The sequence below is a fragment of the Hyaena hyaena genome, unplaced genomic scaffold (genome assembly GCF_003009895.1).
Source record: "Hyaena hyaena isolate Hyena2069 unplaced genomic scaffold, ASM300989v1 scaffold_376, whole genome shotgun sequence".
Lineage (NCBI taxonomy): Eukaryota > Metazoa > Chordata > Mammalia > Carnivora > Hyaenidae > Hyaena > Hyaena hyaena.
Genome location: NW_024081008.1, coordinates 102,293 through 116,605, shown reverse-complemented (window position 1 = coordinate 116,605; position 14,313 = coordinate 102,293).

The window sequence follows — 14,313 nt, the reverse complement described above, 5'->3', positions numbered from 1 at the left end:
TTATTCTGCTTTATATTTTCTATACCCATCTAATATAAAGACGGCCTGGGAATCCACATGGTGTCCCCCCCCACCCACCCAATTCTCCCATTGGGTATGGAAACGCAGGCATCTATGTAAAATACATGAAACATAAACTATCCAGGATCGGCCGCCTACAGTAATAACTTTACAAAACGTACACCTCTGGTCCCATAAGAGAGATCTTCAAGAATGAGTTAAGACTGACAATACAACATCCCTTGTCAGACAAAACATTTTGACACATAACGTTTACTCATTCACATACTTTGTATCTACTTAATTTGAGCAGGCAGCCTGCTGGGTACCTGACACAGAGAAGGCTGCACACTTGTGCAAAGTCTCTGATCTCCAAGTTTGATAAAGGAATATAGTTGGGGAGACCAGCAAGTAACTCATGAAGTACAATGCATTGTAGTTAGTCTTGGTATTCATAAAAGCCACATTACACATATATGACTATGTATGTATGTATGTGTATGTGCATGTGTGTATATATATGTATGTATATATATATATATATATATATAATTGTTTTTGTTATTTTAATTCCAGTGTGTTTAACATACAGTGTTAAATTAGATGCAGGTGTACAATACAATGATTCAACACTTCCAAACATTACTGTGCTCATCATGACAAGTGCATCCTTAATCCCCATCACCGATTTCACCCCCCACCTACCTACCTCCCCGCTGGTAACCATCAGTGTGTTCTGTGTAGTTAAGAGTCTGTTTCTTGGTTTGTCTTTCTTTCACTTTTTAATTTTTCTTTGTTTTGTTTCTTAAATTACATGCATGAGTGACATCACATAGTGTTTTTCTCTGACTGACTTATCTCGCTTAGCATTATACTCTCTAGATCTATCCACATCATTGCCAGTGGCAAGATTTCATTCTTTTTATGGGTCAATAATATTCAATTGTACATAGATACCACATCTTTTTTATCCATTCATCTATCAATGGACACTTGAGTTGCTTGCATATCTTGGCTATTGTAAATAATGCTGCAATAAACATAGGGACTCATGTATCTCTTTGAATTGCTTTTTGTGGGGTTTTTTTGGGTAAATACCAGTAGTCCAAATACTGGATGGTAGAGTAGTTCTTTTTTTAACTTTCTGAGGACCCTCCATACACTAGCTGCTCCAATTTGCTTTCCTACCCACAGCGTAAGAGGGTTCTTCTTTCTCCATATGCTCAACACTTGTTTCTTGTGTTTTTTGATTTTAGCCATTCTGACAGGTCTGAGGTACATTCTCTGATGATGAGTGATGTTGCTGACAGGTTGCCTTTAAATTTTGTGGGTTTTTGTTTTTGTTTGTTTGTTTGTTTGTTTTTTGCTATGCAGAAGCTTTTTGCTTGGGTATAGTCCCAAAAGTTTAGTTTTGCTTTTGTTTCCCTTGCCTCAGGAGACCTCTAGAAAAATATTATGGCTGATGTCAGATAAGTTACTGTCTGTGTTCTCTTCTAGGATTTTTATGGTTTCAGGTCTCATTTAAGGTCTTTAATCCATGTTGAATTTCTTTTTGTATATGGTGTAAGACGTGCCAGTTTCACTCTTTTGTGTGCTGCTGCCCGGTTTCCCCAACACCATTTGTTGAAGAGACAGTCCTTTTCCCATTGGATATGTTTTCCTGGTTTGTCAAGATTAATTGACCGTATCATTGTGGATTTATTTTTGGATTCTATATTCTGTTCTATTGATCCTATGTGCCTATTTTTGTGCCAGAACCATACTGTTTTGATTACCATAGCTTTGTAATATAACTTGAAGTCTGGAACTGTGATGCTTCCAGCTTTGTTCTTTTTCAAGACTGCTTTGTCTATTCAGTGTCTTTTGAGTTCCATACAAATTTTATTTAAAATTTTTTAAAAATTTTTTTAAAAAAATTTATTTCTAACAGAGAGAGACAGTGTGAGCAGGGGAGGGTCAGAGAAAGAGGGAGACACAGAATCTGAAACAGGCTCCAGGCTCTGAGCTGGCAGTCAGCACAGAACACGACGCGGGGCTCGAACCTACGAACCGCAAGATAATGACCTGAGCCAAAGCCGGACGCTTAACCAACTGAGCCACCCAGCCACAAATTTTAAATTACTTCTAGTTCTGTGAAAAATGCTGTTGGTATTTTGAAAGAGATTGCATTGCATCTGTAGATTGTTTTGGGTAGTATAAATGTTTTACCAATATATGTTCTTTCAATCCATGAGCATGGAATATCTTTCCGTTTCTTTGTGTGGTCTTCATTTTATTTCATCATTTTTAAAATAGTTCTCAGGGTACAGGTCTTTCACCTCTTTGGCTAGGTTTTATTCTTAGGTATCTTATTATTTTTCATGAATTGCAAATGGGATTGTCTTCTTAATTGTCTTACTGCTGTTTCATTATCAGTATATAGAAATGCAACAGATTTCTACATGTTGATTTTTATCCTGCAACTTTACTGAATTCATTTACCAGTTCTAATAGTTTTTATGGCGGAGGCTTTAGGCTTTTCTATATAGAGTATCATGTCAACTGCAAATAGCAAAAGTTTACTTCTTCCTTAGCAATACGGATGCCTTTTATTTATTTTTTCTTGTCTGACTGCTGTGGCTACAACTTCCAGTTCTGTGTTGAATAGAAGTGGTGAGAGTGGACATCATTCTCTTGCTTCTGACATTAGGAGGAAGGCTCTCAATTTTTCCCCCTTGAGTATGATGTTCACTGTGGGTTATTATGTTGACACATGTTTCCTCCAACTCTGTTTTGTGAGGGCTCTTATTGAATGACTCTTACATTCCAGATATAGATGCCACTTGATCATGGTGAATGCTTTTCTAAATGTATTGCTGGATTCTGTCTACTGTATTTTGCTGTGGATTTTTGCATCTACGTTCATCACAGACACTGGCCTGTAGTTCTCTTTTTTAGTGGAGTCTTCATCTGGTTTTGGAATCAGAGTAATGCTGGCCTCATAGAACCAATTAGGAAGTTTTACTTCCTCTTTTATTTTTTGGAATAGTTTGAGAAGCATTAACTCTTCAAATGTTTAGTAAAATTCCCCTGTGAAGTTGTCTGGTTCACGACTTTTGTTTGTTGGGAGTTTTCTGATTAATGATTCAGTCTCCTTGCTGGCAATCAATCTGTTCAATTTTCTATGTCTTTCTGCTTCAGTTTTATATATTGCTAGGAACTTATCCATTTGTTCAAGTTGTCCAATTTTTTTTTAAATGTTTTATTTATTTCTAGGAGAAAGAGAGACAGCGTGAGCAGGGGAGGGTCAGAGAGAGAGGGAGTCACAGACTGAAACAGGCTCCAAGCTCTGAGCTGGCAGTCAGCACAGAGCCCGACGCGGGGCTCGAACCCACTAACCGCGAGATCATGACCTAAGCAAAAGTCAGACGCTCAACCGACTAAGCCACCCAGGTGCCCCTCAAGTTGTCCAATTTGTTGGCAAATAATTTTTCATAATAATCTCTTACAATTGAATTTTGTGGTGTTGGTTGTTATTTCTCCTCTTTCACTTGTGATTTTGTTTGAGTTCTTTCTCTCCCTTTCTCTCTCTCTCTCTTTTTTTTTTTTTGATGACTCTGGGTAAAAGTTTATCAATTTTGTTGATATTTTCAAAGACCAGCTCCTGATTTCATTGATCTGTACTACTGTGTAATTATTAATATATATTATTATTGTGGCACTGGGATGGCTCAGTCGGTTAAGCGTTCGGCTTCAGCTGAGGTCATGATCTCGCTGTTTGTGGGTTTAAGCCCCGCATCCAGCTCTGTGCTGACAGCTAGCTCAGAGCCTGGAGCCTGTTTCGGATTCTGTGTCTCCCTCTCTCTCAGACCCTCCCCTGATCATGCCATCTCTCTCTCAGAAATAAAACATTTAGAAAATGTATTATTATTATACAATTACATATACATATATACATATATATATATATATATACAATTTGATATTTTAACTCTGGTGCGGAGAATAGATTGAAGTCCAAGAAATTAACGTAAAGCTGATACACATAAAAAGGTAATTATAATAGTCCAGAGAGAAGATAATGATCTAAAGTAGGGCATAACCTGTAAGAGTGGAAAAGAGGAGTGAGAACAAGAGAGAAAATGTCAGGTATGACAGCAGGAATAATTAGGATTTGGTGACTGATTAAATGTAGCAAGTGTGGGAAATATAAACATGAGTCCAGGTTTCCTGGCATACATGACTGAAAAGGACATACTCTAAGAAAAACAGCAAATGAAGGTGAGCTAACTTTGTTTTGGACACTGTGGTGCCCGGGACGCCTAGTTGGTGATGTCCAGTGAAAGGTTAGAAACAGATGAATGAAGCTAAGAAAAGATGCTGGGATTAAGAATTCATGTCTTATTTACCTTTTTAACCACATTGGCTAGCAAAATTAAATAAATAAATAAATAAATAAATAAATAAATAAGGGAAGAACTGATCAATGTGATAGACATAAGCTGTTGATGAATATGCATTTTTATGAGAGCTATAGTTTTAATGAGGTTGTTTATAAACCCTTTTTTACTCAAAAATTGAAACAAATTGTGGGGTGGCCCAGAAAACCAGAATGGGGTAGAGCTCAAAAGAGCCTTTTAATTCTCCTTCAGTATTTTTCAGATTTTAAAAGGATTATTTGTGTAATTAAAAATAATAAAGGGGCATCTGAGTGACTCAGCTGGTTATGCATTCAACTCTTAGTTTCAGCTCAGGTCATGATCTTATGGTTCCTGAAGTCAAACCCTGTGTCGGGCTCTGTGCTGACTGCGTGGGGCCTGCTTGGGATTCTCTCTCTCCCTCTCTCTCTGTTCATCCCCTAATCTATTTATCAAAATAAATAAACATTTAAAAATAATACTAAATAACAAACAAAAAACACAAGAGGCCATCTTTTGCCTTAAATGATATGGATTAGGCCAATCCTTCACACCTTCATCTTCATCTTCTACACCACTGCCTTTTCCAGTTATTAATTCTGTCTGTGTTTATCATCATGGTGGTTTATATCATACCCTCCATAAAACATTAATCCAGAGAAGAAAACTAAAGGATATTTTCATAAGTGGTACTTTGCCATCAAATTTGTTTCTTTGATGAGAGCAAATAAAATTTAACACAAAGTACATAGGTTTTTGGGCTTTGCTTAATAGACAAAAAACTATGAAGTTGAATTACCTTCTCTGTGGTATGTGTACTCGAAGTGCTCTGAATATGTATGGTTATGTCATGTGGTTTTGAAAGTATTAGCACTAAAGTTAGAGAAGCTCGCTGTAGGAAATGCTTCATGGCTTTTGCTTCATGCTCTCACATGAACAAACAAAGAGACGGAATGATCTTGAGACCATGTGTTTTTACTATGTGATGCAGACAGCAGATAATTAATTCAGGAAGATGCTTAGGAACTCGACAGTTTAAGCATGGCCAAAAAAAGCATGACTTTTTTTTTATCGTCAAAAGAGATGTTCAGAAGCAAAAGCAAACAAAGGAGGAAATTAAATAATGTTTTATGTAAAGCAGAAAGATGATCAGGTTAAGAAGTTTAAAAATTTAATTTAATTTTAGGTAATTTAGGTAAGGTAACCACAACATTTATGATATACAGTGTAGCTATTTTTTCATGAATAACTAGTTCAAAAACGATTAAAACAACACATATCAGATATGAAGGAATTCTCTTCAGTAATTTAATTATACAATTGGAAAAGTCCCAACAAAAAAATAACTGCAAACATTTACTGAGAGCTCTTTCTATACCAAACACTGCCTCAACTAAACAGATGCATTATCTCATTTTTTTTAAAGATTAGGTTTTCCAGTGTATCTGGCTTGAAACCACTCAATTCAGAAATCACAAAGGAATACACTCAGGTTAAAATCTGCATAAAATATGAATCATTGAATCTCTGGTCAAATATAGTTTTATTTGTGGTCATCTTTCTCCCCTGTCCCCCACAGAAATTTGGGAAAGTGCATGACAAAAATTTATGGAAATATATTTTAGCACTAACATAGTAGTTGGTACATAAAAATATTTAATAAGTATCTTTTGAATGGATTAGTGAAAAATAAGGTACAACTGATGGAAATTCATTGTTCTCTGAGACGTATATTTGATTAAAATGGTTTCTTTCATTCTTTGGTCCCTTGAGGGAGAGAAACAATGGTCAATGCTTCCTTGTCTTTAGTGCCCACATTTTAAAAACTCTCAAGTCATGGTCTAAAGATATTCTAGTCCACAGTCTCATCCATTCATAGCTATCATTTCACCTCATTAAAATAGTGCATTACATTAAAATCGCACAGATTCAAAAACAAGATGGAAAGGCAGTAAGTTTTGATGAATAACTGAATTTCACTTGACTGACAGCTAGTTGATATTTCTTATCCAAGTGACAGCTATGAGTAAGACCTTTCCTGGCCAACAGCACCCATGTGTCACACACCTGCATGCCCGCAGGCATCAATGTTCTTCGGTAAATGGCACAGAGGACAAGCCTGGTGTACCTTCTCTCTGTGAAAATGTTGTATCAGCCTTGAATCCACTGCTGGAAGTATCTCACAGATAGAAGCGATGTAGTAACAGATTCCTAATTTTGTCTGAATGCTCAGGGGTTGTTCTGACATACACTGTTTCCCAAAGGGGAGTTTTAAAATTCTAGTAAGAATGGAGATATTGGCAGATATGTTATATATTTTATTTTAGCTCTGTGGAGAACAGGAGTTAATTAATGATTTGCTGAGATACTATAGTCAGCCAGATCCTTTCATGCTGTGCTTCCTCCTCTCTGGGCGCCTTCCATTTCCAGCTCCTGGAGCCTCATCCTGTGGCCAGGCTCCTTGTGGTGGGTCCCACCTGGTCATCACCACTGCCTCTCTCTGGGGCTAAGCCACCTCCAGTATGGAGTGACAGGTAAAGACCAGGAATCAGGGCCAGCACGCTGCCGTTTACTATGTGCATAATTAGGACAAGTCATTGAAACTCTCCAGGGCAAAGTTTCTGCCAAAGGGGAATAATAATGGTCTTTGAAGGTAGTTGTGAGTCCTGAGTTTTTATGTATGAAGTGTTTAAAATGATGCTTGGAAAACAGTAAGAACCATAATGTTTAGTCGTGATTATTATTCCACGATCAGATCTTTTATGCCTTTTGTGGCACTGAGGAACTTGCGAAGTATTCAGATAAATAATTCAAACTAAACTATTTTACCAATTCAAACATATAAAAGAATTCTCAATGACTCATTCCTTAAGCTGGAGGAATGCATTTCCAGAAAAGTTCATGACCCATAGGAGGCCAGGAAGCCTTCTTTCTAAATACGGACAGATCACTCTGCAAAGGTTAGCACCGACTTGTGCTCCCGGTGGGATTGTTTATTTAAAGCTAAAACAAAAGATTACTACAGCCATGCATCCGTCTACACATCAAGAAGGAAGAGATAAATATTAAAGTACCAAAAGAGTCATCATTCTGTGATAATACCAAGATAGTACTTTTTGATTTTAAGAGAAGGAAGTGAATAAATTGGTTATATCATAATTTCTCATAAAATCAGAAATGGAAAAAATGACAAGAAAATTTTAAAAATTTCTCTTCATAAAACTCAGACTATATTTTTCTTTTTGGAAGCTGCTAGATAAAAGTTTAGGTTATTTGGTAAATTAAATTATTGGCAGGTACTTTGTCATTACCTCAAATTAGTTTCTTTTGAATTATCTCCCAAATATTTCCAAATTATCTCTCAAATAGTGCCAATTTAAATTTGAATAAATTAATTGAAAGCGCTTCTTATAATTGCTTATCGTTTTTGAAGAGGAATCAAACAGGTGGATCCTTGGGGCATCATTAAACAAAATGAAAATCACCCAACTGAGTCTGTTGGGGGGTTGCATGTTTTAAAAAAAAGATTAAAATTAAGCTTATTTCTCAACTCACAAAATAATTGTATTTGAGATCCTTTGACACCTTATCTGATTTAACTGCTTGGCTCTGCAATGATTTCTTTTCTGAAGACTGGCCAGAATACTGGTGCCTTTTACAGAGGGATAATTGAATCACACTAGTTTCACAAAATAAGATTGTTAATTGCTTGTTTTAGCAGGTTTTTTACAAGTAGAAAAGACGAGTGGTTCTGCCACAGAAGAAAGTGCCAGATAATATTAGCAACCTTGTGTAGCAAAGCTACAAAACGCATACAACGCAGTTAAAGTTTTCATTTTAATTTATACAACAAATTATGCTGTTTCCCGGCTTATCTCCCAGCCTGGGATACAAACCACAAGTCCTCGCTCTGGTTTTGAAAGTTCCTACATGCTCATAGCTCTTGGATCTCATCTTGTGCCATTTTCTCCTCTGCTGGCCACCCTGTCCTCCGGCTGGAGGACACTGGGTTCCATCCAATGTCAAAATCAACGAGCTCATTTTGATCTCAGAATCCTTGGTGGAGAGTTTCTCTTTCATAATCTTCACTGTCTGACTCCCGTCGTTCACATCTTGGCTGAACATGGACTTCACATGAGAGGCCTTTCCTAACCACTCATGTTATAAGAATCTAGGCTCCATGACACCCACCCATCTTGTTTGCCTGATTCCCTATGGTTTCTTCAACATCTTGGCTAGTTCATCACACATGCTAGACACTCAATACATTCTTGTTGAGCTTTGGATAAGCACGGTCTCCCTGATATGCTCTGTACTGTTAGTGATACATAAAACACTTTCTAATTACCCTGCAAGGTAAATATTTCCACGGTTTTATAATGAATGAGGGCCCAAATTAAGCACCTGGTATGTTTGGTTCCAAAACTTATTTTTCCCTCTAACCTCCTAGCAAAGACAAATGAGTACTTTAGTGCGGTGAGTCCCGTCACCTCCCTGCTTTAATGCCATGCTACAAAGCCATCTACTGCACAAACTGTCACTTTAAAACATGTTTACATGTTGATTGTCCACAAGAAACTATGGGTTCCTTGAGAGTAATGACTGAGCCTTATTTATCTGGAGAGCCCTAGTGCCTGAAACATAGTAGATTTGCAATAAATATGTGTTGAAGAAATAGAGGAACTTAAAGAATCCCATTACTGGTAATTAACATGAGATCTCAATGCTGAATTGATATATTGTATGTAGAGAGGTTTACAATGAAATTTCTTAACCAACCAACTTTTGAAATGGGAAACAATGTGTTTGGAATATATAAACTTCTCTATTATTAAAAATTGGCTGAGTCAAGTGATTTGATATGAAGAGTTTATGTTTTTATAGACAGTTAATTCTCTAAAAATTTTTCTTTCTCAAAGGCATAAGTTTATAATAATTACTGGTATTCATTCATTCATTCTTTTTTTAAGACTTTATTTTTAAGTAGTCTCCACACGCAATGTAGGGCTTGGATTTACAATTCTGAGAGCAAGAGTTACGAGCTTTACTGACTGAGCTGGCCAGGTGCCCCTCAATGTTTCTTTATCCAGGTATAAGGATAATTTTGGGGGCATCTGGCTGGCTCAGTTGGTTAAACATCCAACTCTTGATTTTGGCTCAGGTCATGATCTCACAGTTCATGAGTTTGAGCTCTCCATCAGGCTCTGCACTGACAGTGTGGAGCTTGCTTGGGATTCTCTCCCTCTCTCCCTCTCTCTGCACCTCCCCTGCTCATACACACACACACACACACACACACACACACACACACACACACACTCTCTCTCTCTCTCTCTCTCTCTCTGTCTCAAAATAAATCAATAAACTTAAAAGGTAAAAGGATATTTTAATTTATTTGGAACATAAACACTTTTGGCAAAACTACTTTTGTTCACTAATTTTCGATACTATTTTATTATATATTTTGCTTCCCGTGCATTGGCTGTAAAGCAGCAGGCGGCTGGTGTGAAAGATGCCATGGGTGCCCCTACAAGGGTCCCCTATTTGGAGTTTAACCACACCGCAGGCTCTCCCGTCGTGTCTCCCACCGACTCTGGGAGAATCTGAGTCTCAGCCTGGAACGCCTCTGATCCGCTTCTTAATGATGGTCTTTCCTCCCGTAACATCTCATTTTATCAATACATTTTCCCAGGAAGGACCCCTTGGTTATGTAGCATTTGCTCTGTTATGTAATATCTTCCCATTTTCTTAAAATTCTACTTCAGAAAGAGTGAAGGGTAACAGTTGTTTAGCTCCCTAACCAATACCGCTTCCCCATCACTCTGGCCGCCTACACTATGGCTTCCTCCTCCTCCCTCCCTGACTTGAACCCTCCACCTTGGTCTGCTGGTGTTCTCACCTCTAGCCCCTCCTGCTCCCCAGCAGCCGCCAGGTGCATTTCCATCACTGCATCCATGTCCATACCTTCCTTGCTCATGAAATGCCACTCTCCATTTCATTATTTCTCCCCCATTGTCTTAGGAGAAGGAAAAGCAAGGGGTGGAGAGACAGGCAGATGGGGGTCTGACTACCAGCTCACGTAGAGATCTGTGAACCTGGATGAATTACTCAACCTGACTCCATTTTCTCATCCATAAAAACTGATACTTCACAATGGCTAGAGATGATAATATATTTGATTACCAAATTAAAAAAAATTTACATCCAAGTTAGTTAGCATATAGTGCAACGATTTCAGGAGTAGATTCCTTAATGCCCCTCACCCATTTAGCCCATCCCCCCCCACAACCCCTCCAGTAAGCCTCTGTTTGTTCTCCATATTTAAGAGTCTTAGATTTTTGTTCCCCTCCCTGTTTTTATATTATCTTTGCTTCCCTTCCCATTTGTTGATCTGTTTTGTAGCTTAAAGTCCTCATACGAGTGAAGTCATACATTTGTTTTTCTCTGACCTACTAATTTCACTTAGCATAATACCTTCTGGTTTCATCCATGTAGCTGCAAATGGCAAGACTTCATTGTTTCTGATTGCCGGGTAATACTCCACTGTATATGTGTATATCACATCTTCTTTATCCATTCATCCATCAGTGGACATTTTGGCTTTTTCCATACTTTGGCTATTGTCAGTAGTGCTGCTATAAACAGTGAGGTGCATGTGTTCCCTTCAAAACAGCACACCTGTATCCCTTGGATAAATACCTACTAGTGCAATTGCTGGCTCATAGGGGAGTTCTATATTCAAATTTTTGAGGAATCTCCATACTGTTTTCCAGAGAGGCTGCACTAGTTTGCGTTCCCACCAGCAGTGCAAGAGAGATCTTCTTTCTCTGCATCCTCGCCAACATCTGTTGTTGCCTGAGTTGTTAATGTTAGCCATTCTGACAGGTGTGAGGTGGTGTCTCAGTGTGGTTTCGATTTGTATTTCCCTGATGATGAGTGATGCTGAGCATCATTTCATGTGTCTGTTTGCCATGTGGATGTCTTGTTTGGAGAAGTGTCTTCAGCCCGTTTCTTCACTGGATTATTTGTTTTTTGGGTGTTGAGTTTGATAAGTTCTTTATAGATTTTTGGATACTAACCCTTTATCTGATATGATATTTGCAAATATCTTCTTCCATTCCATTGGTTGCCTTTTAGTTTTGCCAGTTGTTTTCTTCACTGTACAGAAGCTTTTCATTTTGATGAGGTCCCAATAGTTCATTTTTGCTTTTGTTTCCTTGATTACCAAATTTCTAGCCAATACATACATGACCCTTTGTTTCTTTGGGAGGGAAATAAAATCTCATCTGCTTTGTTACATCTTGCCTGGCTTGACACATCACATTCTTTTACCCCTGTCAACTAGATTGAGTTCATATACTTCACATTCATTTGGTGCGCACGCACACACACACACACACCCTCTCACACACACTTGCATGGTTGAAAATCTCATTACCTCAAGTCCCAATTTCCTTAATGGTTGTGCTTGAACAATGAATTCATTAAGATTTTTTTTTCATAGAAATATATGATTTTAAAAAATCAAATAGTATAAAAAGCCCTAAAATGACAAGAAAATCTCTTGTCTCTCTTCTTAACCTCCTCAGTCCTTCTCCCTATGAGCACCTATATTTAAAAACATTATTGTAACCCCCATATCCCATCACCTAAATTGAACAATTATCAAGAACTTACTATACTACTTACCTATTCCCCTTCTCTTTCTCACCCTGTCTCAGGTGAATTATATTGATAAGCATAGTCCAGACAAAATGTCGTGTCATCAATTTATACATCAGTTTGCATAAGGAGTTCAGCATTAATTTCTTTAAAATATGGAAATTTTCATTATGCGATACGATGCCCTTATCTTGCCTAACTCAATTAATTCCCCAATTTCATCTAATATCTAGCACACAGTCATGTTTTCTTGTTTATCTCAAAATGATTTTTTGCCCTCAAAAGACCATTTGGATCAGAGTCCAAACAAGATGCACGTATTACATATTATATTTAGTTGTTTGTGTTTTCAGCCCCTTAATTTAGATGAGTTCCTAGAGGCAATGACTTTTCTGAGGATTCTAATTAGAGATTTTAGCTTTTAAATGCATGTGCTTTGCACTGAATTCGATCTTTTGCTTCTGAGGTAATTTTTCTGATATTCTTACAACCCTGTGTTACAGGCTTTTCTCAAAAGTCTGCTGACCTTTGCCCTACTTGTTCGTTTTTTAGAACGGGGCAATAAAACCATGCCTGGGACTCGGTGGATATGGTAGGAGCTTGTCAACTGACAGGCTTTACGTGAGGCTATCTGCCTCTCAGGGGTATCTAGGCCTCAAGTAACAGAGTGTCTAAATAAAGTGGCTTTAACAGTGTAGAACTTCTATAGATATGGATGTATGTTATTCCCTGGTTAATTCAATAATTTTGATGATGCTGTTTAGGGGCAGAGGCGCATTGACCTGTCCCCTAGTCACAAATGGCCGTGGCACTTCCACGTTTCCTAAAGAGATAGAAGGAACATGGTGAAGAGGAGGGGTCATTTCTCCTAATACTCTCTTTACCTTAAATGAGAAAAACTTCCCCCAGGGTCTCCCACACATCATCACATCCGGCTGTTCAGGGCTGGGTCAAATGCTCGCTGCTGAGACGTGAAGGTGTGTCCAAAGCCTCAACGGTGACAGCTTAGGATGTGCCCACAAGGAAATGCGTGGAAGGGGACTTTGATGCATCCGGGTAAACAGTCCCCAGCAGCTGTCACACAGGGGTTGGGGAAGGAACCAACGACTACTCTGGAGCCTCCCATTTTTTGTTTCATGAATCTCTCTGGAGGACAGCCAACTTCACCCGCTCCCTCTAGGCTCGGTTTCTGTGAACATTCTAGCATCCACTGATGGCCTTTTCCCACGGTCTTCATCAATGTGGACTTATGTCTTTTTATTATCTACATATCATTTTATAAGGCGTTGGGAGAAGAGATTAACATATGAATTCAGTGTCTCATCATGTCGACGTGGCAGAATTCCATTTCAACAGCAGTTGTGATGGCATACCTACCTACCTTTTCAATCCACATTTAAGGAGAAAATAAGTTCATCACCCTGTGCTGCCTTTCCACAGAAAACATCTTTTAGAAACTACTCCCCAAAATTCAACGATGATCTAAGTCTTTTTCAACCTGAGTCCTCTATCTCTATAATTTCTTCTTGTACAGACAAAATGCCCCTGCCAAAATACTTTCTCTGATCTGTTGTTCCATTTATGAATAAATTTCCCTTCTCATCCTCATTTCTTTCTGCATGAAATTTCTCATATTGGATGCACAGACCTCCACCAGGTGATCCCCATAGAAACTGACCTTGCTAATCTCATGTCTATCTCTTTTATCTACAAGAGTGAACTTCTCTTTCCTTTTTCTAGACCGCTTCAGTGTTTTTGTCCTAATACAATAGATCATTTTATAAATTTCAGATCATTTAAAATACTCTGTTTAAAGATTAGCTGCTTGTTATTCTGAACCTTATTTTTGCAATGTAGACTATGGGTTTTAAAAGAAAAAAATCCATTAAGGATGAAAAATAAAAATTCAGTTCTTTCATCTTTTTTATCCTATAAACTCACAGCAAGTAGCAAACTCATCTAGGGACAGAGTTCATCCCTCTAAGTGTGCCTTAAACCTAAAATAAGTACCCAAATATTTATTCACCTCAAATCTTTGTAATTTATTAAACTACCTTATTGTGTTAATGGTAGCCCTCTGTGAAAACTCATGGTGCTCTTTTACAAAGGACAACTTAGTCCACATTCAGCCTCTTCCCTAGAAGAGCTTCTTCCCTAGCCTCTTCCCTAGCCTCTTCCCTAGCACAAATGCTTCAGGTTGCTAGATACATGCACAGCAGCAAGTATAATTTTCAAAACATTTGTATTCCCCAAA